Below are 26,977 nucleotides of genomic sequence, written 5' to 3'. Positions count from 1 at the left end.
GAGCTTTTTATTTATTTATTTATTTACATATTAGCCACAGTGATATTAGATATTAAATACTTCACAGACATTATCATCATATGCATATAAATACGATGCGGTGCAAACGATCGAAAAGCGCCAGACAGACTGAACCACAGATTAACGACACGTGTACCTTATGCGTGCGCACTGCTCGCACTTACACTAAGCGAAATCTACCCAAAGTCCCGACATACCTACCCTGTATACGTTCTGTGCTTCTGATACTTTAGTTCCGAATTATTAAATTAAATTAAAAACTCGCCAGAAAGATCCTACTCAATTTTAATAATTACCATTTTAACAATTGCATCTGTGCATATTGAAAGGTTAATTTTTCATTCATGAAGTCAAGAATTGCGTTTAAAGCAGCCATCCAGTTAATTTGTGGTTCAATCTGTCTGGTGCTTTTCGATCGTTTGCACCAAACCCATATAAATAATATCGATATTCTGTGTGTCTGTGTATCTGAGTTAACTCTCGTCGTACTATAATAGTCGTTTCGATTCGATATTGTACATATGTATGTATGTATGTACGTCACAGCTAAAACAATGTCAACAAAACGCACGAATATAATTCGAATATAACAACAAAATAAAAAAAAACTTCTTTATATACTGTTTGATACCAATGTTTCCTCTAAGCTAGTAGACGGGGCTAAGTCTCTTAGCATTTACCGCCATCTATTGAAAATTTATTTAATTAATTAATTAATAAATTAATTTTTCTATAGGTGTTTTATATTGTTTATATTATATGTAGTTAGGTAAGTATATAATATAAAAAATTAAATATAAATATTTATATTAGGTATTTGAAAAATATTCGACCGCGTGCGAATCGAACACATGACCCACACATTTCTTTTAATATTTTTATATTTAACTAGCTGAACCCGGGATGCGTTGCAATGCCACAATAACGCGTGGAATTCCCGTTCCCGTTCCACAAACATTAAATTTTATATATAGGTATAGATATATTTGCTGACGTGGGCCGTCCGCTGTGTGTTTGTGGTACAGCCCTAAATGGTCAGTACATTCGAGTGCGAGGTAGGCGTGGCGCGTGGCGTGATGCGTTGAAGGTGGGATAGCTTTTACTTTCACATCAGTAATATTATTATTAAGAAGTTTTTTCCCGGTTTTTTTTCCCAGTAATTTTCCCGAACATGCATACAACAAATCCTGAAAGTTCCATCGTAATCGGTTCAGTGGTTTAGGAGCCTATTTGAGACAAACACACGCAGACATTCAATTTTATATATATGTACATACATATGTACATTTTATTTTATTTTATTTTATTTTTATTTTTTATTTAATTTACACCAAGAAGCCCTAACAGGTAAGCCCAATGCGCCTTCCTGGCCAAAGACAAATAAAATATAAACATATATATATATATATAACATATAGCCAGCAGCATAGCTCGGACGTTAAGCTTCTGCTTACCGTCAAGAAGGTGCCGGGTTCAATCCCTGAATGAAAATGAATTTTTCAGAGTATGCTGTTGGTCAGACCTGGACTTGTGACTCCAGGTTGATCGTTTCCTATCAGAGTTTGCCAATTTTCTCTGATTTCATTGTTGAAACGGTTCCCGGAAAAAAAAATTGGCTAAAAATCCTTCCTACCTACTATGTCACCATTATTTGAAATTTGATTGATGTACAATAAAAATTTATGTACAATTCATAGATGTCTCGTTAATTTGCGAGTTTTTTCAGTGTCTCGCAATTCAACGACTTATAATAAAAATGCTGCATTTGTATTTGTAATTGGCCAGGAAGGCGCATTGGGATTTACCTGTAAGGCCTTCCTGGTATATATGTAAAATAAAAAAAAATAAAAAATATAATATATATGAACACCATCCATATATGTATATACAAATACTTACACGTATACACAAATACACATACATACATACATAAATATAAAAATACACATATATACATATACATACATACACACCTACACACATATATATATATATATATATATATATATATATATATATATATATATATATATATATATATATATATATTCACATATACATACATACACATATACATATACATATACACATACACATACATTACATACATCCATAAACATACAAACATTAGACATTCATATACACATAACCACATAAATACACATAAATAAAGATAGATAACTCAATATGCCAACGTCCATGCGATGATGTTTCATCTAGCAATAGTTATAATACTAATACTATATATAATATAAGAAAATTGGCGAGACATCTATGAATGTTATAGATAATACATTTTTGAAATCATATTCAAATAGTGGTGATATTGTGGATGATTTTTGCCAATTTGATATAGGAACCGGTTCAACAACGAAATCAGATAAATTGACAAACTCTAATAGGAAAAGATCGGCTTGGAATCACTAATATCCAAGTCTGACTAACATAATTAATGTTTATACTCGGAATAAATTCATTTTCAATCGCGGTAAGCTCACGGGAACGAACCCGGCGACCTCTCGATGCTTAGTGTCAAAGCAACCACCAAGCCATGCTGCTGGCTTTTGGAACGTATGGATGGATTAATTTTGTACGTAGAATAATGTATTTACATTTAAACATCGTGTGTAGTTTGGAGGTAATACCAAAGTTATTATAGTTAATAATTAATAAACTTCTATAGACAAGTTTCTAATGTATGTGGGTTGAGCCTATTGAAACATGCTAACGTTCCATTAGAACGTGTTCGAAGATTATAAAATTCGTAGTAATACACGTAACGATGAAAGCTCTGAAGTTCTATACGTAGATATGTATGTATGTATGTATGTACTTTGAGGCTACGTGAAGAAAATTTTCCAGTGTTTTGGTCATCTAAAGTTGGTCAATCTTGACCGTGGTTCGTTCGTCGCAAGAAGTGCCATTTAGGGTAGTTCGATTGTTTGTTTCCCGATTAATTGAATCGTAACTTTGTTACCCTCGTCCGGGTGCGACTTTTAGTGGACGATTGGTCGATTGGAAAAAAAAGTTTTCGACTTAAACTTATAGGTCGTGGCGAGTGAGCGACCAGTTGATGGGAAATGAAGTGCTTCGGCTGAAATTTTTGAATGATAAATTTGTGTATGAAATGTTGTGAATTATGTATGTAGGTAGTGGTTTAAAGTTTGAGTCTGCGCCAGCCTATGAATAAAATATTCTAATGGTTAAGTACCGTTTGGGACATTTCTATTATTTATAGCGTTCGAGATGGTCGGTGTTAAAGTTCTGGGAATTTAATATATAGAGCATATAATACATTTTATCGTCGAGAATTATGAAAGACAAACCCAAGCATTCGTGAGGCAGAAAAGCACACAGAGTCGATATGAACAGAGAAATTTAGGTCACTCTGGAATGCAACCCCAAGATCAACAGTTGAATCGATCCAGTTCAAAAAAAAGTTACCAACAAGATATGGAAAGGTACGATCGGGGGTGGATCTGGATCTGGATATTTTATTTTATTTTACATACATAGATATATACCAAGAAGGCTTGACAGGAAGACCCCAATGCGCCTTCAAAAATTCATATCAATCATTCGTTGAAACACTATTCGCAAACCATATTTACGTACTTCGATTATAATAAGTCAGTATTTTTTTATTTACAAATCAATACTGAAACGTGGTAACCCAAGAGAGAGTATCCACTGTCTAAGTGCATTCGTGGGTGAACAATAGAGACCCTGAACTAGACAAACGGGACTCAGTAAGTGTCCGAACAAAGGATACGCTTGAGCTCTCACAGACCTACATATACTCGCTACGGTAGACCTTTTCGTGCCTAGACAATAGACACATTAATGGATCAGGGAAGCTGTGCTAGGCAACTTGTCTTTTATTTTTACATAGAAGGGTTGACAGGAAGTCCCCAATGCGCCTTCCTGGACAACTAATTATAAACAATGCAGCATTTTATTATTACATAAATCACTGTATTTCCAGAAGCTGAAGAGCACGAAATAACAATTATTTAATAAATCACAGAATTAATCCATTGAGACATCTATGGATTTAGATTATGTACTTAATTTTTACAAATTATACACACAATAAATACAGAAGAGTTGTGACAACAGGAAAGATGATTTTTGCCAATTTTCAGGAACCGTTTCAACAATGATCAGATCAAATTGCCAAACTCTGATAGGAAACTATCGATTTGGAGTCACAAATACCCCCAAATCTAACCAGCAGTATGACGGATCAAACCCATTGATCACTTGGTGCTAAATATACATGCTACCATTATGCCAAACTGCTGGCTTGTTACTTTAATTAGTTTTAAAATTAAAAAATACTGTAAAGCTTAAACTAAATTGATCGCTTTACGAAAGGCCGAATTATTCCTTTATTTTTATTGTATTCATATATGTTCTTCAATGAAATGATCATATAAAAAAGTGATCGATTTGGAGTCACAAATACCCCCAAATCTAACCAGCAGTATGGCGGATCGAACCCACTGATCACTCGGTGCTAAACATACACGCTACCATTAAGCCATACATATGCTCGCATTTGTGTAATTTTATGCTGACTGTTTGATTTACATATGTACATACATATATATGTATATACTAGAAAGTCCTAAAAGGTGAATCGAAATGCAGCTTCCTGGCCAATTACAAACGTCGATGAAAAATTTATAAAGTGCCAGAATAAGGCATGCAATTCCCGTTCCCGTTTCAAGTGATGGATCCTACTTACTATTTGAATATGATTTCAAAATTTATAATCAATAAATTTATATGTATGTATATGTATAGGTTTAATAGAATAGATGTCGTAATAGCGTCATGCTAAAGTATTTATTTAATTAATAAGATTAAAAAAATTTGTTTACAATGTATGATTTCACAAGTTATTCTTTACGTTATTTTTAATAATACTGTACGTAACAGTTTTATATATAAATAGTGGAAACAGCACTCAAAGATACTAACAAGTCTCTGACACAGAGAAACGGTGTCAGTAAATCATGACACTTCGTTCTAGACATGTCCTCGAGTACAAGTATGACATAACAAAGCTCGGTCTGTTACATAATTTATATAATAGTTTCGAAATTCCAATCGATACTGTAAATAAAAGTATATAGAATAGAAGAATACTTTTTTCTGTATCGTCACGGCCTTCCATCGATGTTTACTCTAATGAGAAAAACGAAGTGAAAAGCGATCGTTTTTCTTGTTATTCTCCGCCCCTCTCCCTACGGTTTCGATACAAACAGCAAAGAGGCTCTCACGAGGAAATAGTGCGTGAACAATTACCAGTTTATACAACGGAAAATCGAAAAATCAACCGGCTGTGAGTTTTCATCGTCATATATGTATATATGTATGTGTGGTGTTCTTTTTTCGAGATAAAACAATGGACCGTAGGAATAATTTATGTCGTCGTATTTTTCCGTCGTTGGAAAATATCGTTGGTGGGTTTTCCTCGTGCAAGCTTATGCCAGAAGGGGTAATTTGATATTTTAGAAAATTATCCGGTTTTCCGATAGTACTTATGTACTATAGGTATACATATGTCGTGTTTATATGTACTTTGATAGGATTTGAATTTAAGATGGTTTTCCGGTGGGTTTATATGTAATTTTGATGTAAATAATTTCGTTATATGTATGTATGAACGTTTAGATGTGTACGATCATTTTGAAAGTATTTGCATTTGACCTTTTTGTGTATATATGTTTTAGAACTATCGCCTAACATTTCAGAAATACATTTTTGATATTGGATCCTTTTCAACCGAAAAAATATCCACGTTTTTATATTATATGTCGTAAAATGTATATTAAACTGTTTCGAATACAATATATTATACATATGTATATGTATGCATATCATATTAATGACATATGAGGCGTTATAATGGCTTAAGTCCACCTTTCTTCATTTCGTGAAATATATATTTCGCAAAACATTAAATAGAATGTGTTACGTTTAACAATATTAAAAAAAACAACAATGTGAATTAAAAAAAAGTTTTTTAAAAAAATATATTTTCTATAAATTGTAAATAAAATTATTATTTTGAATAAAAATACCAATAATTTTATTTTACTACCGCCATCTATGTTTAAAACTAAAAACTGGATAAACGTCGCCCACTTTTCAGAAATTCAAATTTCAAACGCGTCTTACACGATATTTTTGCACCATCGTAATGGCGGAGGAGCTATTCATTTATATTGATGATCAAAATTGTAATCGTAATCTGAATTGTAATCGTAAGTGAAACGTAAAGAAGGTATGTAAAAATAGCGAGTTTCTGGAAATATCGAATTAAAAGAAGTGATAACAGCTTGTGAATTATAAGTCAAACAGAAATAGTGTTTTTGGAACTGAAAAATGAACTTCCGCTACCTTCAAATATACCTTCGAATATAATAGACTAGTGGTTAGCATATAATGTTTTGAACAGATTAGTCACGGGCTCAAATCCAAATGATTTCCGTTGACCAGACCTTGGAATTGTGAATCCAGGTCGATCGTTTCCTATCAGAGTTTGCCAATTTATCTGATTTTCTTTGAAACGGTTCCAACAAATTGGCAACCTTATCCATTTTCTCGCAAAATCTCGAGTTTTCAGCATTCTCGAATTTCGCTGAATTGTTTAAAATACTGCAAATTTACAAATTTGACCATAGACGTGTCTGTGGATATTAATTTATATGTATTTATGATACTGATAATATTTGTATCAAATGTACAATGTTTCTGGCCAAGAAGACGCATTGGGGTTACCTGTTAGGCCTTCTTGGTATAAATCAAAGGTAAAATAAAAATAAAAATAAAAATAATTGCCCAAATATCTTAGACGGGTATTTAAAAAGCTCCAAGTTTTAATTAATTTCCCTGAAGTTGGTTTTATTTTTAATTGTTTTTATATACATTTTTTGGCTTTTTAGTATTGAAAGGGTTAAGCATTGCTATGTATTTTATATCGTTTTACAGTATATGAGACGTCACGAGCTATCACAGTAACGCGACTCGTCAAGTGGAAAACCATTTTTTTTTTGACAAAATTCCTTTTCATGCGAGCGGAAAAATCTTGGAAAATATGGTCGATATATTATTATTTAATAGTTGTGTAAAAAGTGTAGAGGAAAGTGGAGACGCTGTTAATAAAGATTTTTCGTAATTTGACGGCAAGCCAGTCGCTGCTATGACCGTTCATAAAGCCTTAAATTTTCCTTTATGAGCTTTCTGCGCTCTTATCTCACACCACGGTTCATTAAGTTGAAAGGAAAAGTTTGCGCGTGTGACACGAGGATTTTCCGCAAAATTTTACACGGTGTTCTCGCATGTGCACGGCTTAGGAGGAAATAAACAGAGGCTGCGAAAAATCGATGTTTTCGGACGAAAATTTAATACAATCTTGCGCGAGAGCCTTCCACGTCGTCAAAGTAAATGCACATCCATTTTACTCGTCCGGAAATTGCTTTTTTCCAACTATATTAAATTCACAGTTTTCCACAGCACGGTATGGCAGTCACGATGACGGACAGCCTATCCACTTTCTGCAAGCTCAATTTTTTTTAATGAATGGTGGATTTTTTTTAACGAAAGAACAGAGAAGATTGCTCCTAGATTCAGGTCATATCTTCTGATAAGACTTCATTAAGTAAATGAGATGCTTCAAGCTTCTTGAAAGTATACATATACTCAACGTTTCTTTTTAATATCTGTTCCTAAGTTAGATTCTTTTGAGTAATATAGTGGTGACGTGTGTTGATGTTGTGAAGATAGTGCATGAAAATGGTTTCGCTTGAAGCTGTGGTATAAATGTATTTGAAAGGAAATCCGGTTTTTCTTTCAATCGGAAAACTTTCAGTGACCTGCTTTTTCTCACAAAGAGTTGTAGAAATGTCACGTTTACGTAGTTTGATTTATGTTTTAGATAAAAATATGCATAAACGTATGTATTTCATTTCAAATATGTTAACCGTAGTTTTAATAACATTCATGATTTTCAATCTTAACATTTATAAAGTGTACATTTTTATTTGAAAATTCATAGATCCATATAAAGAAAGCACTATATGTATTATACACTTAGTTGTGTACATGTAAAATTCGTATCAGACGAAATTCGCTAAATAATTAATGATACTAGATATTTTTATAAATTTTGTTGTTGAAAACTTTTGATTTGAAATGCTTCGTATCAATTTCGTATCAAGATTTCTCAATTATTTGAAGAATGAAAAAATAAGCTTTCAAATTTGAACACAATTTATTTTACTTGCCTATACATACATATGTATATTGGGCTTAATTGAAAATTGAGAAGTACAGACAAATCTCAAGTCGAACTTATGAAATAAATTAATTCAATTTCATTTTTAATATCAAACTATAAATTAAGGATTTAAATTCATTAATTTATGTTTTGAAAATATAAATGAAATATTTTTGAAATTAATTTGATATTTGAACCGAAATAAAATCGTTTACTCTTCGTATTTAATTAACTTTTTAGAAAAACAAAGAGTATTTATTTCAATATTGAAACTATAAATAAAATATATTTTGTTTTATATACATACAAATATACATATATAAATACAATCATTTTTCAAATATTAAGTAGTAGTATAAATTTTAATTTATTAATATGTACGTACATACAGGGCCGACTCAAAGGGGCAGCAAACTAGGCACGTGCTTAAGGGTGCCATGGCCAAAGGGCGCCACGAGGTGCCCTTATTTGTTTTGATTATAAAATTGTAAAAAAAATGGCTTTCTTTGAACTTATAAAACATTTTATCGTCATATTAATTTTTCTACTCGAAGTATCAATAGTGATCAATGGCATCACCAAAAACCAGAAAAACTTTTTTTTTTATATTTAATAATACTTTTGAAATATTTTATTTTTATTTATTTCTTTATTTAATATACTTGGGGGAGGTGGCAAAGCCGATAGATCCAAGGGGTTTGATCAAACATATTTAACAAATTATACATATATGCAATTAAAATGAGAAAAATTAAAATACATTAAAAAAATACATATTAAAATAAAAATAAGAGAGCAAAAAAAAAAAATATAAACAAAAAAAAAACAGAAATACGATTATGGGAAAGAAGAATATTTTCTTAATGTATTTTCTGTAATGTATTTTCTTAATAATTTTTTTAACATTTTCCTTTTCTAAAATTTATTATTTAAAATAAATGAGGAGGGGGGGGGGGGCGCTCAAAATTAATTTTCCTAAAGGCACCATATACCCTAGGCCGGGCCTGCGTACATATGTACATACATACATATGTATGTATATCACAATAAAATCTTGAGAAATGACTATTTTCAAAGTGTGATGCTCATATTAAAATAATTTAAAGCGATATCCTGCCACAGGTCCTGGATTTGACACATGACAAGGTTTTGAAAGAACAAACAAATCTAATAAATAAAAAAAATAATTATATTGCATTCAAAATTACATTCGAAAGAATACCGCGTAAGAGCGACTCTCAAATCTTATATGTAGGTTGAGCATTCAAGAATGCTTTTCCCTCAAAAATTACGCATTCAGACTAAAAGAGAAAAGAAATAAATTCATTCTGGATTGTAAAAATACATAATATTTCTCAAGGGGAGGGGGGGTTGGAAAGGGGTGGAAAGGGCGTCATTTTACGTGGTGGATTTTATTTCACCGACACAAAGCCTCCTCAAGACATAGACAAGTGGCGGTGTGTTGAATGAAAGGCGGCCAAGTCAAGCGCTTTCCTACCCAACCAACCCCATTTCTCTCTCCTCTAGCTCGAAACGATAACAATACACTTTAAGTCGAGCCAAAGTTAACCGCAGACATGAACATGCGTAAAAAGCTCCGTGAATGGGATTGTCAGTTTGAGTGCAGGAACTCGGCCGGGGAGCGGATGAATGGATGTCGGGAAAACTCGCGATACCCGGAAGTGTTCTCGGAAAATTGTGACCCGCAATAAAAGATGAACAAACATCGGGGTTTGACGTGAAACTGCTCCTATTTGTGAAGGTGTTAATTAGCAGTCGCCTTTGAAATCGCTACAAGTCTGAGATTTTCCTTTGTAAATTTATGAGATTATCCTTTCGTGAAGCAGTATCCAATATCGTTGATATATGTACATATGTATTTAATACATAATAGAGGCCCTAGATGAGATCCCCGAGGAACTCCCAAGGGTGACTTATTATTTATAAGATATTCCACCTTTAATTATATTTGATTCGAAATATACACCAGCAGTAAAGTCTAGTGGTTAGCATATAATGCTTTGAACAAAGTGGTCACGGGTTCAAATCCCACTGGTTTCTGCTGGCCAAACCTTGGATTTGTGACTGCAGAGAGGTCTATTATTTTTTTTAATTAAAGTTTGCCAATTTATCTGATTTTCATTGAAACAGTTCCAACAAATTGGCAACCTTACCAATTTTCTCGAAAATATCGAGTTTTCAGCATTCTCGAATTTTGCTGAATTGTATCAAATGCTGCAAATTTACAAATATAACCAAAGGTGTCTCAATGGATGTTATTTCATATGTATTTACTTTTTATAGTACTAATAATACTTGTTTTAAATGTAAAATGTTTCTGGGCAGGAAGGCGCATTGGGGTTTCCTGCTAAGTCTTCCTTGTATTAAAAAAATAAGAAAAAGAATAAGACTGAAAAAATCTGAAATGACGTCCCTGGTCCAAATTAAAGTGATGATCGTTAAGTAAATACTTTTACTAGCTCACAAACAGCCCCTAGTCCCAGTCATTTACAAAATGCTATCCCAAAATATAATAGTAATTACTTGACTTTTTGATTTTTAGTATTGGCTTAAAATGTATTCTTGTATATATGTAATAGTCGTCATAAATTAAATTATTGTTGATTATAATGACGCTCCCAAAGCATATGTAACTATACACACAATACAAGATACATAATTTTCGATGTTGATCGTTGATATTTTTAAAACAATCTTAAGCTTAAGGTCTACATGCAGGTGTGTTCGAATGCTGTTCACTCGTTCGAGTGACGACAGGTGTGAATTCTCCATTACATTTCGTTCGAAAATGTAATGGAAATGCGTTGTGTTGAATCGAGAATGGATTTGGTATTTCGCTCTCGTGCCCGTGCTATTTCATGTCGATCCATCGAAATTGAAATGTTCGATTGTAAAATTTATTGAAAGTTATGGGTGATTGGTTCTAAAAGGCAGGCTGTCGATACATTTCGAAATTTTATGAAAGCTTTGATATATGACTTTATATGTACATATCTGATAAAATTTTCATATACGTTTCAGAAAATAATATTCAGGTAAATTTAATTTTTAACTAAATAAATTTTATATTTAATATAAAACACTAAAGTTTGTTCGTATGTTTGTTCGTATGTATGTATGTATGTATGTATGTTTGTATGTACCCATGTATTTTTTTCGTCAATTTAATTAATAGTCGACAGTCTATTGTTCTGACGTCATCGAACAAATAATTCGCTTTTTTCTGATTCAAAGGATTCGAAGTTCCCGGGGGCGTAGGTGCCGAGGGCGAAGCCCTAGGGCTTCGCCCCCTAGGGGGCAAAGACGCCGAGGTCGAAGCCCAAGGGCTTACCCCCGGGGTGTACATATAGTTTTTTATAGGAGACTTACTATATATGTTTGTTCTTGACAGTCAATTTAATAAAAAAAACAAATGAGTATTCAAATAAATTTATATAAAATAAAACTATTCAAATAAATTTAATAAAATGTTGACCATGTTTATGCGGTTTATATTAAAAATACCGAGCGAAGCCGGGTAATAAAGCTAGTATTAAATAAAACTCTTTTTTTTCCGGACTGAAAACAATATAAATAAAAATTATTTTCGATCATAAAAGCAATACTTATATTTTCATCCAATAGTTTCCTAGGAATTTTAAAAAAGTTTTGAATATTTAAAATTGTTGCACTATTTGACATTAACTTGACAATGTTTATTTTGATTTGGAATCATTATAGAAGTATAATTTTTTTATCTAATATATAATTTCGATTCATAAATAAATTTAATAAAAAAAAAATATATATTTACTATTAGATTCACCGTGTTTAAGCTGTTTATATTACAAATACTGAGCGAAACCGGATAAAACAACAAGTATATTATATTTGTGTAATACGGAACGTGAATATGATAAAACAAAATGCTTAAAAATATATTTATTTTTATTATTATTCTAATATTCATATAATACATATAAGATACTTTGTATGTAACTATTGTTGGCTCGTAGAAAAATAAATGAATATTCAAATAAATTAAAAAAAATAAGACTATTCAAATTAATTTAATAAAATGTTTACTATTAGATTGGGTAAGTTTAAGCGGTTTTATATTACAAATACCGAGCGAAGCCGGGTAAAAACGCTAGTTATTCTATCAATTAAAGATGCATATTAAACTCGAACATGAATTTTTTATACGGTAATTTTTTCTTAAAACCAATATTATTAATGTTTATAAACACATTTTAACATCTTTATGACTGTGTTAAAAAAAATCCGTTGCTACTGTAAAAAAGCTACTGTGCTGGAGGCAAACCGTCCATTTAAAAATGTCTATTTTAAGTTGAAATAATGCAAAATCTGCGAGGCTAATTATTGTAATTAATAAGTCATCCCAAGGTGGATATCATTCTTATACTGACCGTAGAGCGCGACGCGTACTGAATTTCTCCCATCTATTTCGCATCTGTGAGGAAAATGTACAAGGAGCTTCCCGCGAAAATGATTATTTCTGTTGATATTGATACATGTTTTAATTTAGTAATAACATAATTCGAATCATATATGTTTTGACGAGGGATATATAAAATATGAAGACCGTGCATTTAGTATATTTGGAGAAATAAAATAAAATATAAGTTATGGTCACTCGCTATCCATCACAGTGCGTCAAGTGTAAAGTAAAAATAAAATTCTTTAATCAAGAAAGAATATCTGAAGCAATCTTTAATTTTTATAAAACATTAAAATATATACACACATATTGAATATTATGTATGTACATACATATGTAAGCAAACTTAGTTTAAAACACATATTTTTTAATTTGCTACCTACTGTGGTGTCATTACAGGTTGTCCCAAAGCAACATCTATGGCCAAACTTGTACATATATACTATTTATAAATTGAAATTAAACTCAATAGTGGTGACAATTGGGTGGTAGGTGACCAATTTGGTGAGGAACCGTTTCACCGTTGCTGAAACTTTTATTACAGGGCTTTTCTTAGTCTTACTTCACCTATCGGTATGAGAAAATTTCCTATATTCTTCCGATCAGTTTGAGACTTTGCCATTTTGTGCGGTTTGGTCACCGATAGAGTTTTAAATTGCTTCCGCTAATTCGATGGTGAAAAATAATCGTAATAAAAACGTTTAAGAATGCAAAAAGTCTCGAGACGATGACAGATCAGATTTTGATTATTTATACGCCTATAACTTTATCTTTTTCATACTAAATCTTATAAAATTTATATTATAGGCTTTCATTATCTCTCATATATGTATATTTTTATTTCACTAATAGATAATTATTGTACTCTAAATTGTGCTTGTTTGCATATTATAAACAGTTCAATAACTTTCCTTAGGCCATTGTAAATGAGAATTTTTTTTTATATATTTTTAATATTCACCGAGCACAATAGGAAACTTTTCGGTTGATAAGCCTGATAAAAATTCGATTGCCTAATAAAAGTGTATTAATATTAAAACGCCGACGATTATTCCGGTAATAATGTATTCAAGCGGAATACTTTTCCTCAGACGGAGGAACGACGATTTTTTTCAGTACAAAGAAAACAGGAAAAGCACGTGGAAAAAAATAAAACAAATACAAAACACGACAAACTTTCACGTTTCGTTTTATATACATATTATTTTTAACGAAGAAATATTTTTCGGAACGCAGAATCCGGAGAAGAACAACGGGGAAAATTTTATTTACATTACAAGTTTTTCATTACACTCGAGATTGAAAAAAAAACGAACGAATCCGATTTCCCGACTCTTGCTATTTGTCATCTAATACACCCGGGTTGTATTATGTTATCATTTTTTTTATTATTCGTTCGTATTTCAGCGAAGGTGAATTATATACGTATGTATATATGTGTGTATATCGTCGACTCGTGATTCGTACTATAGATAAGCATTTAATACGATGGCTGTTTCAAAATAGCAATCGCCGCAGAATAATATGGCGTCGAATAGTTTCGCGAATTTGTAATGAAATGTCAATATGTATTCGAATAATAATGAAAACGTTTTGTGGATTCAATTGTGCCAAATACACGAACTTCATGCGTAGTAAAATAATATTTGTCATACGGTAAGGATTATTGAAATATTGTAATTTTACAGCAAACAAATGGCTTCATCTATCATGCATGTACATATGTGGACTAGTATGTAGTTAGCACATAATGCTTTCGAGCGTGATGGTCACGGGTTCGAGTCCTACTAGAGTCCCGCTGCTGGCCAGATCTTGGTTTGTGACTCCAGGTCGATCGTTTCTTATCAGAGTTTGCCAATTTTTCTGATTTTCATTGAAATGGTTTCTGTAAAGTTGGCAACTCCTTTCCCATCCATCTTGCTAATCTGAAGTTATTCGGCGCCTTGAGGTTCGCCAATTTGATTATAAAAAATCCTCTATAAATGTCACTGTGGATGTTTGTTTGGATTCGTATTGTATAAAATGTTTATGTACATATGTATATTGATTGCATTGATTGATTGTATTGTATTTGTCCATCATAACTATATATAATATCGCTATTCTGTTTGTGACTCTGTGTGTCTGTCTGAGATAACGATCGTTATATTATAATAATCGTTTCGATTCGACATACATATGTATGTATGTACGTCACAGCTAAACCACTACCAAAACGTATATACGAATATATTCACAAAAAAAAAACTACTATATATACTATTTGCTTTCAATTTTTACCGCCATCTATTGAAAATTTATTTAATTAATTAATTTTTCAATTTTTTACACGTAGGTAGGTAGGTACTTTTTACCTTTTTTCATATTAAACAATTAAATACATATATTTTAAATGTATTTGAAAAAAAACTTTGACGGTGGGAAGATCGAACACATGACGTACGGTACATTTCCTTTAATTTTTTTTTATTTAATAACTTAATATGCCAACACCCATGCGATGATATGTCATCGGGTACAACACTAGTATTATATAAGGTCAATTGTCGCTTTGGAGCGATCTGTAAAGGCGAGTGTTCATGATCTATGAAATAAAATAAAGAAATATATAATAATAAAATATGTATGTACGTTATACGGATAGTGGTGTCTAGTCAAAACCGCTCGGTCAATAAGCGCCCCGACATAACCACACCAACATTACCGCGCGATGACAAAACTGCCATGTCAGAATATATAAAAAAAAAAATATATATATATATATATATATATATATATATATATATATATATATATATATATATATATATATATATAAATTTCGATCTCGACTTCAATCTCAATTTCGACCTCTACTTCTATCTCGACTTCGATTTCGCGGTTTTGTCAACGAGCGCATTTTGTTGGGGTGGTCTCGTCGGCGCGTGGTTATTTCGGCGTGGCTATGTCGGAGCGTTTATTGACCGAGCACAAAATTCGGGATACCATGGATAGTATACTTACAAATCTGTCATACTTCTTCAAAGTTTTAAATTTCTAAATAAATAGTAGATATATGTACCTCTCTTATCAATGACAGGAGTGCCGGACTTTGCCCAACCCAGTGTTATGTACATACCTCGCCTATCAATGTAGTTGACTAACCAGTAGGGATAAGACGCACCATTGATTTGTGACACACCTAAATTAATAAGCAGCACCATTGATTTGTTACACGCCTGAATTAATAAGTAGTTCCATTGATTAGTGTCTGCAACACTTCATTGTCTTAAAGAAGAGTATATAAACTCATTACTATTAGAATTAGTCAGTCATCACCATCGACTCCGAGAGTGACAGTCATTACCATCGACTCCGCAAGTAACATTCAGTCAATATCTACCCGACTAGTGACGGTCAACGGTCAACACATCAGCAGCAGAACAAAGTTAAAAAGTGAAGCAAAGTTAAAGTGAAATAGTTGTACGCATCTCATTTTAAATTCATCATCGTTCCATAATTAAATCTTTCGTTTTTCGAATATATCTAACAATAAGATAAATGTAACGTAATAATAACAATAAAGAAATCTTGGTTAGTTAACCAAGTAGATTTAAAAAATTATCAATCTTTCATTGAAACGCTGTAGTGATAATTTTGGTGGCAGCGGTGGGATGAGAAAACTAAAATTTATTAATCTTTCATTGGAACGTGACAGTACATATTGAAAGAATTCAACTCTCTAAAGTAGTTTTTTTTATTCCGGAGGGTCTGATCTGTCGACTCATAACTTTCTTTGAAACGTATTTTAGACGTGTCTTTGATCGAAAACGTGTGCAACAATAAAACGTGGAAAGACCGAAAAGGGAAAAGTCGTAAATGCAAGTCTAGTTTATGGCGTGCGAACCAAGAAGTAATCGCTCCAGAAACTTTTCACAGTTTCACCAAAAGTTGAATTTTAACGAAGGCAAAATAACGCCTCTCTTTGCCAAGAAAAACTTATGGGACAAAAAGTTTTCAGCGTGTGTTTTATTATTTGTTTTTTTTTTGTTGGTAACATACGCGTGTACCGGTCGCGTTATAAGTGTGGAGTTTGGCCGATCGATAAAACCAATTTCTGGCACAGAGGTTTTGCAGTAAATCTAAGGAAATTCAAATCAATCAATTGCCGGAAAATGACTTGGCAAACCATCGGGCTGTCTCGATCCGTGGGTCGGAAAATTGAATGAAAAACTTGGCCACGAGAGGCCAGTCGCAAATTGAGTAAGTTGTTCAATTTCGAGTGTTAATTAAACCGTGGACAAAATTACGCAGACAGAGAACCGCATCCTTCTGAGACGGAATCAATTGTTTCAGAAGCGACAAGGACAAGGACAAGGAGTCCCATAGTTTCTGAAATAACCGGGTGAGGGTCGGGTGTGGGAATTCCGGTATTGAATTTGTAAGAAGAATTCTCTAAATGTGCGTATAGATAAATTTACTTTACTTTACTTCGACCCGTTTCAAGACTTTTGTATGTATGTATAGGAAAATTTGTAGAGCTTCAAAAAGGAATCGTCTCGTATTGTTCGCTTATTACTTTGCATAACATTTAATTGGTCTGTTGTTGAACTGGGTTTTAATTTATTTTCCTGTAGGTTGTTTAAGCGCTATAAGATTAGAGTTTCAGGTTGGCGGTTTAATTATAAGTTCACGTTCTGGACAGAAAAGTCAATGAAGAATGTAAGATTTTGCGTAATATTCCCAAAAAGTCGCAATGATTAGAATCAACTTGATATATTTAATAATTTTTGAAATATTACTTTTTTATTTCAATCGCCTTTATGGACCGCTGAAAAGCGATGGGTTTACTAATACAGATGCAATATAATTAATACAAGCATTTTTATACACTGTGAATTCATACAAACATCATCCACACTGACATATATGGATACATTTTTTCAGCATTTTATTATAAAAATTGGCGAACTTCAACAAGCTGAATTACTTGAGATTTGCAAAAGAGATTGGAAAGGAAATGCCAATTTACAGGAACTGTCAATGAAAATCAGAATAATAGACAAACTCTCAAAGAAAACGATCGACCTGGAGTCAGAAACCAAGGTCTGGCCAACAGCTACTAGTGGGAATCGAACCGTGACCACTCCGCTCGAAATTATAATGTGCTAACCACTAGTCGACATTTTTTTTTTTACATAGATCTATACCAGGAAGGCTTGACAGGAATACCCCAATGCGCTTTCCTGGAAAATTAATTACAAACAATGCAGCATTTTATTATTACATAAATCAGTGTATTTCCAGAAGCTGAAGAACACGAAATAACAATTAATTAATTAATTAATTACAGAATTAATCCATTGAGACATCTATGGATTTAGATTTTCCACATATTTTTTACAAATTATACACACAATAAATACAGAAGATTTGTGACAACAGGAAAGATGATTTTTTCCAATTTTGAGGAACCGTTTCAACAATGATCAGATAAAATTGGCAAACTCTGATAAGAAACGATCGATTTAGAGTCACAAATACCCCCAAATCTAACCAACGGTATGGCGGATCGAACCCACTGATCACTTGGTGCTAAAAATACACGCTACCATTAAGCCATACTGCTGGCTCGTTAATTTAATTAGTTAAAATTAAAAAATACGGTAAAGCTTAAAATAAATTGATCGCTTTATGAAGGCCAAAGTATTTTTATTGTATTCATATATTTTCTTCAATAAAATGGTCATATAAAGAAAGTGACGATCGATTTAATAGAAAATTTAAATAATTGATACATTGTATTTATAAAATACTTGGATGTCTTTCAAAGTTCACCTTCAGTGACCTATTTGATTTATATAAAGTGCATATTCATATGTATATGTACGTTCGTACATATGTATAAAGCTTTTTGACATAAACTTCAAGTCAAGAAAATTGTTCCATTAAGTTTTGAGTGTACGCATGTCAGTGACGTTTTCGATAAGATGAAAAATTCAAGCGAAGTTTCGGTTTTACTTCAGCATGAACGTAGCTGAAAAATGTTTTCCGATTACTAGAAACGCGAGACATCCTTTCGACTTAAAATATTCAACATGAGTTGTCGCTTCGAAAGCTTTCGGGTCAACGAAAGCACTTCCTTCCGTTTCCTCGCTGAAGTTTATTAAAATTTATTCGGTTCAATTTTATAAATGTCGAGATTTTATCAAATAATATATGTATGTATGTCATATCTGACGCGCGACAGTTCCACACAATCGTGATTTGTTCTCTTATTATCATTATTGTTTAAATGGCAAAAACAAAACCAGCCGAGGTCGAGTTAATTTAAGATGGATCTTTTCTCTCTCATTAGTGAGCTTATTCAAAAGGGTGTATAAATCTTAATTAAAAAGCTGTTTGCCTTAAATCTTAGTTTAAGACCGTTGCGAGGAAAATAAAAAGGCTTACCATACCTACATATTTCTTTACATGAAACCGTTTAGCTGGGTAGGCATACAAAAAGAGTTTCTTTCAGTAATGTTCCGTATTATCGTTGATTCAAACCATATTTCAGAATATATTTATTTCGATGAGCTGGGTCTTATAGTTTGCTAATTCAATTTAGAAAAAGTTTTCGTATTCAGCATTGAATATATATATATTAAGCTCGTTTTCCGCAAAATATTCATTAAACTTTTCCCATAAAACGCCTCAAACTTTTAAGCCATGAATGAAACTGTGTGCTTGGTTTTAATTAAAATACTCGAATGTTGATAAAAATATACGTATTATATATGTTTTTTGCAATTTGATGCTTACGAATCGTTCAGTAGAAACGAAGTACCTTTTTTTGATGGAAATTTTGATAAGTAATCGATATTGTCGACGAGGTTTCAAATATACGTACATATGTATGTATGTAATCGCATTGAAATTTCAGATCTAAAAGTAAACAGTATGTTTTTTGAGATTAGAATTTTTAATATATTTTTCTTCTTATAATAGCTTTATAATCAATAATATACATATAAGAATTTTCCAATGAAAAATACGTTTTAAATGTAAACAGTATATTTATATGAAAGCATATGTACATAAATACAACGAATTTTGTTAAGAATATTATGAAAATGCTTTGTTTCATTTAAATCATCTTTGAAACATACTATTTAAAATGCCCGGCGTTGCTCAGTTTGATGAAAATAATAAAAAAGGTGCAAAACATCATTATATTTCATTCAAAATTATAATAGATGGTTTCAAATTGAAAATTTTGATAAACAAACAAAAAAAAACATTCATCTTTATTATATCATATGTATGTATGTATGTACACAATAATAAATTTTTAAATATTATAATGATACATTCATGATCAAATGCTGTTATATGTACATATGTAATGGAAAGCTGTGTATTATTGTTACGTATTGAAACTTTTACCAAACTTTCCACCACAACACGCTTTAAAAATAGCATCGTATCAAAATATTATACAAACCAAAACACAATACAAACCAAAACAAACATCGAATATGTAATATAATAGAATATTATCACTACATATGTACATACATACATACATTCGAAAGTGTCGAAGGTTAAAACTTTCACTAGCACATTCATCGGATCAGGTTAGATATCAGAGAGCGAGAGGGTTGCAGGGATGAGGGGTGGGGGTGTTTGTGGTAAGCTTTACCGAACACATACTTTGTATCTATAGGTATACATATATATACTTTACATACTTACTAAAGTTATGTACCGGGGAGGGGGAGGAGGGTGTCCACCAATTTGTCAGGGGTAGGCAAGTGTTCGAGCGCGACCGCGCAGCACTGCAATCGGAGCCAGACTGGTCCCCTCTCCGGGCTGGTTGTCGACCGCTGACAAATACTCGGTCGTATTGTACGTGTACGTGTTTCAGTGTACGTAGTATGCGCTCTACGATGTGCACCGTGTAATTACTCGGTCCTAGGGTAGGTGTGTACTGGGGAATGCCGGGTAATCTACGTACGTGTGTATGTTCGTGCGTGTGCGGTGCGTTCGAAAAGCTTCCGGAAAACTCTCGTATCTGTGAAATGGATTCGGTTGAACTTGAATTGTGCGTTGATTTTATTTTTTATTTTGTTTGAAATTTAAATCATGTAAGACCTTACAATAAAACCCGGTGCGTTTCCCTGATCAATTAAAAAAATAACAGCAGTGGAGAAAGCGGGGGGGGGGGGGGAATTAATGGAAAATTTCTATACATTAACTAAGAAAATTGTCATTGTGATAGGTGAAAATGTCGAAACATGATAGCTTTGTTGCCTTCAAATAGTCAATGCGAAAATTCGAACTCGAGATTTTGACTGATTCGAACTCAGAATCGATTACTGATTTCGTTTTCATGATTTAGAAAAAATGTGTGTATGTGTGTGTGTCTGTGTGTGTGTGTGTCTGTGTATTTTGGGGATTTTTTGAACACCGTTAGTCCTATCGAACTGAAACTTAGTATCGGTTACTGAAATTCTTATCGACACGACGTAAATTTTTTTCAATTTTTTTTTCTTAGGTTTCGGCAACCTCATTAGTCAGATCGGAAGACGCCATTTAGGTAGGGTATTTTTTCTATTATATTTCCATACATTTTATTTTATTTTACATAGATATATGTATACCAGGAAGGCTTGTCAGGAAGACCCCAATGCTCCTTCCTGGACAAATTAATTATTATAACACTTTATTCGCAAACCATATTTACGTACTTCGATTATAATAAGTCAGTGTTTTTTATTTACAAATCAATACTGAAACGTGGTAGCCCAAGAGAGAGTATCCACTGTCTAAATGCATTCGTGGGTGAACAATAGAGACCCTGAACTAGGCTAACGGGACTCAGTAAGTGTCCGAACAAAGGATACGCTTCAGTTCTCACAGACCTACATATACTCGCTACGGTAGACCCTTTCGTGCCTAGACAATAGACACATTAATGGATCAGGGAAGCTGTGCTAGGCAACTTGTCCTTTATTTTATTTTATTTTTACACAGATACATATGTATATACTAGGAAGGCTTGACAGGAATATCCCAATACGCTTTCCTGGACAGTTAATTACAAACAATGCAGCATTTTTATGACATAAATCACTTTATTTCGAGAAGCTGAAGAACACGACATTAACAATTAATTAATTAATTAATTAAATAATTAATCCATTGAGACATCTAGGGATTTATTATAGATTTGTACATAATTTTTACGAATTAAATACAGAAGATTTGTGACAGCAGGTAGGATGATTTTATGAAAATTTTGAGGAACCGTTTCAACAATGATCAGATAAAATTGGCAATAAAAACTCTGATAAGAAACGATCGATTTGGAGTCACAAATACCCCCAAATCTAACCAACAGTATGGCGGATCGAACCCACTGTTCATTTGGTGCTAAACATACACGCTACCACAGAGCCAAACTGCTGGCTATTATTGGCTTTTATTATTATATGTATTATCCAAGACTCAAAACGGGACGCACCATAAAACTCCCCCCCCCCTCCCCCATTTAAAAAAATGTGTTGCACGTCCAAATATTGAATATTTTTTCCCTCAAATAACCATTAATATTGTCAAGGACTTATTTTTATTTTACATAGATGTATGTATATATAAAGAACGCCTAGCAGGTAAACCCCAATGCGCCTTTTTGCCAATTCAAAAAATCGATATATAATTTTTAGAGCAATTTCAATTTTAATAAAGCATTATAGAGAAATCTGTGGTTAATTTTTTTGATAAACTTACATTTTCGAAGCATTTTTTTTTATATGAATCGATAAATTTTAAGATGCCGGAAAACTCGACAGTTATTAAAAATAATTATGATGAAAATAATAGCATAAAGCGATTTTTTTTTCAGAAACAAAATATTTATATATACCCTTAGAAATATTTAAATATACTGGTATCATTATACTTCAAATCAGGACAAATCCAACAATTTCATGAAAACCACGGAACGAACGCAAAGCACGTAAAAACGGGACTGTCCCAGCTAAAACAGGACGTACGGTCACCTTACATTTAGGGTGTTTAGAATTAGGGGATCCAAAACACGATCTTTCGTAAAGACTCGATTAAGAACACTAAATCATTTCTGACGTAAAACATTTCTCACGCCCTTGGGTTCACTTAACTCGTTTTTTACGGCATATTATTATCGTTCAAGGTCATATTTTACAAAATAGTTTTTTAACCTGCACACACGTAAAAAATAACAATCATTTTCGTCACGAACGTTCTCGCTGGAATGACTGAAAGTATAAAAATGTCTCCATTTCATTTAAAAAGACAATTAAAAGGATCTTTCTCGTTATATGTATGTACATATGTATGTTTTAGGAAGACGTATTCAAACCACTCGGAAACATTGTTTCTTCTGTATTGCAGAAGCGCATAAAAATATCAATTAAAGAAGGGGGTGGTTCAGACTTTTGGCCAAGGCTGTGTGTAGTGCAGTGGCTAGATTCAAATAACACTGATATCTACTGATTTCTAAGTGTCTAGAAGTAGGGGTTCCAAAAACCGGCCAAAGAAAAGCTGGTTGACCGGCTTTGACCGGTTTCAGAATATTAAGATATTTTTGAAGTTTCAAATTTTTATATCGAAAAATTGTATATTATAAACATTATTATGCACTGTCATTATATAATTATTACATTATTATTATAAAAAAATTATAACAATTAAAATAAATGGTAGATCCTGAATACGCAAAAATATGTACAATTTGCCAAAATTCTGAAAGGACTTGTGTAGGTTATTGAAACTACTTTAAATAATATTTTATTGGTTTATGACCTGGTTTCCGTCCTTTAAAAATTACTATTACTATTACTATATCTCAAAGCCACCGCTAAGTGCCGTACCATTTTTTTGTGGTACAAATAAATATACGCCTATTCCCTAAGAAAGTTTGGATCCAATACACATTTTTTTGATCTTTCATAGAAATTTGAAATTCATAATTGTTAGTTTTGAGGAAAAAAAACATTAATTAAAGGAAACCTTAAAAATCCGGTTGATCGAGCCAAAAAAGCCGGTTTTCGGTTTTTTGAAAGATGGTCAAAAAGCCGGTTTTTCGGTTTCGGTTTAAGCCGGCTTGGAAGCCCTAGCCTAGAAGGGTGGTTACAAGTGTACAGCGTATTGAAAAATGTTTTCAATGACATGGAACATATATTGAAACAAACAAGTGGTATATTTGTCGTCTTCTTGTATTTATTTTATTGTAATAAACTGGATCGACGCGGTCTAGCTGAGCACGACTCGGCAAACGGTTGTGGATTTGTAGACAACGATATATGCACATTCCATACATATGAGTACATATGTATATGAAGTGATGCAAGTGATGGGAGTCTGCGGATGAGTGGTCCAAGTCTCTCCTATGTATGTTTGTTTTGTGCAGTTCGCAATTGTGGAGTTTGTTTGATGTCTGCAAAATATGAAGCCATTCGTTTTATGTATACGTGCGATTATTGTTTGTTTTAGATTTGATTCCACATAATGGCGATTCTTGATAATTCGGGGTGTTATTGTTTGAAGACGTTCGTTTGTTTTTGTTGATTTGTATTGAGTCCATCATATTATTGAGATTTAACCTATTTGGTTATCGTTTTTGATATAATATACATATGTATAATAAGACTTTTTAAAGGGAGTTCATCTCGGGTCAGATTTTTGTATGGGTCGAAACCATTTTTTTATATAATAGACTGTGTTTGTTTGAATAGAATTATATAATGGTTCATTTACTAATTGGTCACACCTTCAAATGAGGTGTTGTTAATGTCGTTTATACCTATTAATATCAAACTGATACAACTGTATTTTGGTAAATGGCTTATGCTATGTATGTACATATGTATACCGGGTGTTATGAAGCTAAGTGCAAAGCCTTAAAGGGTTGATAGCTCATATAATTAAGAACATTCTAAGCCACACATACGTCAGAACAAAGTCTTTGAATTTTATTTATTTCATTTTTAAAAAAAAATAGTAAAAACACCAAAATCTCACAGTGAATTGCTAATACTGTCCAAGCTAAAAGTTGTATGTTAATCAATTATTATTTTTTTGTTTTTATCAAGTTTATTTTAGCAAATAAAAACAAATTCAACTATGTTTGTCAACAGAAAAGAATATTAGAGGCACAAAAAGTATTCAAAAATTTGTCAAGGAGGAAAAAACTGATTTTTTTTTTATTTAAAAAAAAAATAGAATTTTTATTAAGAGATGAAATATTTTTGAAAACATGCCTGTTTAATTCCCTTTCTTTTAAGATATTACTCATGCAAATGTCTTGCCAATTATCATAATTAGGGTGTAAAAACTAAATTAACGGAGCGCGCCGAACAAAGGTCGCCATTCTTTAACAATTTTGTTAAAATTATTTATTGTTCATGTTCAAATGCTGATTTTTAATGCATGCTAGAGTCTTTTGTCTGACTTCCGTGGTGGTAATTTTTAGTTTCAGCTCTTCTTCATGGTTTGAAAAGATTTTTATATTTTTCTGATAAGCTGTTATTTTGTAAATATTTTTATTAAAGAATATATAAAATAAAACATGCCCATATAATAAATTATGTATCTGTAAAAATCCAAATGTAATCTTACACTTGAAATAAAAACCTCAAAGGCAACTTATCAACATCAAACTATAGATACGAAAAAAAACCGATAAGTTTTCGCACACGTCGTACAAATAAACCTTGAAAACAATATTTATAGACTTTCGTTTTTATAAGACACGCTTTGAATGGAAACGTGTTGACCACCGCATTATTATTTATTGCTACATCTTCTAATAAATCTTTCGCAGACAAAATTACTATATATGTATTTATATAGTATCGTTTACGTTACGTAATGTAAACGATGGCGCCAAAAACCGCAAACAATAACACCATTACAAAGTTTGTAAACGTCCTAAAGCAATCTCGGGATTAATTAATTCTTATAAATGTCGATGTCTACTCAATGTGAATATATTTGAGTGTACTTATTCTTGAGTTTATGAGTATTTACCGGATATTTGAAAATCTATGATTCATTAAAAGTTTTTTTTATTTTCAATTTATATACATATAGACTTTGAATTTCAATCATTTTAAACTTCGACTAATTTAATTTTATCTTATAGTTTACATCTTATAAGAAACTTTTATATAATATACATATATGTAACAACCAATTCGTGAAATTGCTCAAAACATAAACAGTGCAAGCCAGCTTTTTACATTCGAATACAGTGTTTCTTTTATAACACTGTTCGACACGAAAAATGGTTCAGAGACGAGATATGACTTTTCTTATAGATCTTTGCCCAGTAAATACGAATCTGGTAATAAAAAATATTGATTGGCTCGAGATTCGGAGATATATGTGTTTTTTAAATCGCACTATTTTTCTATATCTTGGTGCTGTTCGGTCGATGTCTCAAAATTTGTCAATTTCCTGTTCAAAATGAATATTGAAATCTATAGTCGGGTATTTTATCTTTCATTTGTAGTACTTTTCAGCTTTCAAATCTCTCTAAGTAGTCGTCCAGTTCAAATCAAAAGTCAAAAGTACGTATTTTCACTTGGGATTTTTTCCCACGGTTAATTCTATTTCATATTGAGTATTTTCTATTGAAAAATGTTTATTGAAATGATGTTCTGGCCACGCTATTTTTTTTTCGTTTAAAGGGGTTATTTAGTAGTGAGCTGTACTTTAAATCGGTAAAATTGCGAGCAAAAAGCTCGTACTAATAGTAATTTACTCGTATTTACACGAATCTGAATTGAATTAATAGAGATAATATATTAAATTATCTTTATATGAGAATTAAATAAAATTCCACTTAAAAAAATCATATTTCTACTAATCTTGTGGATTAATAACAAAATTGATAAGGTAAGCCAGTTCAATAGAATTTTTGTTGATTCGTGTTCATTGGGCATATATCTATAAGAAAAGTCATATCTCGTCTCTGAACCAAAGAAAAGTCGTCATTTGTCGAACGGTGTAATTGCCTATATTAATATTCCGAAAAATAATTTAAACCTTACAAACATATAGCTATATGGTCTTAGAAAAAAGCCATTTCCATGGTCATGCAAATCAAGTTACGACACTTACGAAATAATATATGTATGTATATGAAAAAGATTTCAACAAAGTTAGTATTATTTATGTATATGTGTATGTGATGG

At 32.1% G+C, this 26,977-nt stretch overlaps 1 protein-coding gene across 1 annotated transcript in view; it reads right to left on the bottom strand.

Moving 5' to 3' along the window:
- LOC143917851 (uncharacterized) overlaps positions 1-20,591 on the bottom strand; it is a 39,435-nt gene extending 18,844 nt beyond the window's left edge. The window contains exon 1 of the mRNA XM_077439460.1: positions 20,490-20,591. The gene's annotated coding sequence lies outside the window, so the exon portion shown is untranslated. The remainder of the gene's footprint in view (positions 1-20,489) is intronic.
- Positions 20,592-26,977: the final 6,386 nt, after the last annotated feature.

This window comes from Arctopsyche grandis, chromosome 10 (assembly GCF_051622035.1).
Source record: "Arctopsyche grandis isolate Sample6627 chromosome 10, ASM5162203v2, whole genome shotgun sequence".
In the NCBI taxonomy this organism is placed as follows: Eukaryota; Metazoa; Arthropoda; class Insecta; order Trichoptera; family Hydropsychidae; genus Arctopsyche; species Arctopsyche grandis.
Note: the sequence above shows the minus strand (reverse complement) of the source record. Positions and strands in the feature narration are given on the sequence as shown.